Below are 1436 nucleotides of genomic sequence, written 5' to 3'. Positions count from 1 at the left end.
AGCATTTGCATTAAACTTCATTTTTTAAAAAAAATACTTTATTGTCAGATTGGTTTCCATATAACACCCAGTGCTCTTCCCCATAAGTGCCCTTCTCCATCACCACCACCTCTTTTCCCCCTTCCCCTCCCCCTTCAACCCTTGGTTTGTTTTCAGTATTCAATAGTCTCTCAGGTTTTGCATCCCTCTCTCTCCCCAATTCTCTTTCCCCCTTCCCTTCCCCATGGTCCTCCAATAGGTTTCTCCCGCTCTCCTGTTAGACCTATGAGCACAAACATATTGCATCTGTCCTTCTCCACCTGACTTATTTCGCTTAGCATGACACCCTCAAGGTTCATCCACTTTGCTACAAATGGCCATATTTCATTCTTTCTCATTGCCATGTAATACTACATTGTATATATACACCACATCTTCTTGATCCACTCATCAGGTGATGGACATTTAGGCTCTTTCCATGATTTGGCTATTGTTGACAGTGCTGCTACATATTAAACTTTGAACCTGGTTCCTGCAGCAAGATCACAGGTAAGTGAGCCTGGATCAAGCAAGTCATGATAGGATTCTTGGGAGTTAGTCTTTTTAACACCACGGTTGGCATGCAGAGGTTTCATTGTAGAGATGATGACGTTAAAATAATCCCAATACTTTGGAGCTAGAACATACAAAATTTGTGTTCTCCACCCAGACTAATTGCCCCTACAGCCCATAATTGCTTAGATCCCGGGTGAGCTTGCCGCATCAGCACAAACACGCTGCCGGTGGTAGGAGAGTGAGGCGAACATCCAGGTAACAGAAGGCGTTTTTCAAAAGGAAGAAATCCAGAAGCCTCTTTCTGACTTAAGGTTTGTCTTATTAGTCACTTACCAACACCCTCTTAACCTATACCCCAACTAGTGAGCTTAATGATGGCCTGGGAATTGATCTCCTCTTTGAAAAGAACTGCTAATATATTCCAGGTACTATAGACTCTTAGTTCAGGAATCAAATGCTGCATGTAGGACTTCCTGGGTGAGAAATCTTTGTTTAATTTACACTTCTATCTATTTGAGAGAGAGACAGAGACAGAGAGAGCCAGAGAGAGCGAGGAAGAATCTTAAGTAGGCTCCATACTCAACATGGAACTTGATCTTGATCCCACCACCCTGGGATCATGACTTGGGCTGAAATCAAGAGTTAGATCCTCAACAGACTGAGCCACCCAGGCATTTCTCTGCTCTATTTAAAAAATTTTTTATTAATGTTTACTTTTTTTTGAGAGAGACAGAGACAGAGTGTGAGTAGGGGAAGGGAAGAGAGAGAAGGAGGAGACACACAATCTGAAACAGCCTCCAGGCTCTGAGCTGTTGTCTCAGAGCCCCACGCAGGGCTCTAACTCATGAACTGTGGGATTCTGACCTGAGCTGAAGTCGAAGTTGGAGGCTCAATCCAGTGAG

This window comes from Suricata suricatta, chromosome 14, assembly GCF_006229205.1.
Source record: "Suricata suricatta isolate VVHF042 chromosome 14, meerkat_22Aug2017_6uvM2_HiC, whole genome shotgun sequence".
NCBI lineage: Eukaryota > Metazoa > Chordata > Mammalia > Carnivora > Herpestidae > Suricata > Suricata suricatta.
The sequence above is the reverse complement of the archived record's forward strand: the minus strand, read 5'-3'. Positions refer to the sequence as shown.